The following is an 815-nucleotide window of genomic DNA, read 5'->3' as shown; positions in this document are numbered from 1 at the left end:
TCGCGAAAGAAAAGAAAAGAAAAAGAAAGAAAGAACGGTATCAAAAACGTTCGCCTTTTTCGTAACAGGCTCGCAAATGCTCCTTCCCTTTTTCAACTTTTGCAATATTTTTGTTGACGCCCTTCTTGTCGTCACTACCAATTATTGTTTTACTTTGTGTCTATTTCGGAAAAGAGGAGGAACAGTTTGCTTTGTCATTGCTTAGCGGCCTCTAAATCTTTTTTTTTAAATTATTTAAATGCACGCGAGCTTCGTATGGAGAGAGTAGAAAGGCTATCTGGGAGCTCAAGATCGAGGATAGCCCTAGGTTTTTTTGTCCTTTATCTCCCCGTGTTCTGTGACCCACCTGTCCCCGCCCCTCTTCCCTGTGTGTGTGACTCTTGTCTGACACACTTTGTACGCTCAGGAAAGGTATTTTTTCTGTCTGGCCTGTACTCTGTGCTCTGTGTTATTATGTCCTAAATATAGCCCTCAACGCCAGCGGCGACTCCCGCGTCCCGACCGACGCCCTGGCGTGTTGTTTTGTCAAGTTGACAATACGTTTTCCCCTAGTCTTTCTGCTTTTCTTTGGTAAAGTTTTCATAGTTTGCGTGCTCTCATGGTCGTGGAAATATAGCTTGTGATTTGGACTTCTTCAAATATATATTATGTATTGTTTCTGTTATTGGTTGTGTGACTTTTGTCGGAAACGTTTTTGTGATGACGATTGTCTCGTTGATTTTGAAAGCTTGTGCTTGAAATAGAATCCTATTGTAGAACCTTGGAGTAACTATTAATTGTAGAACCAAGCAATGATTATTACGGCCTCTGTACCC

Source organism: Aplysia californica, unplaced genomic scaffold, assembly GCF_000002075.1.
Source record: "Aplysia californica isolate F4 #8 unplaced genomic scaffold, AplCal3.0 scaffold00453, whole genome shotgun sequence".
Classification (NCBI taxonomy): Eukaryota; Metazoa; Mollusca; class Gastropoda; order Aplysiida; family Aplysiidae; genus Aplysia; species Aplysia californica.
This window is presented reverse-complemented; position numbering follows the sequence as displayed.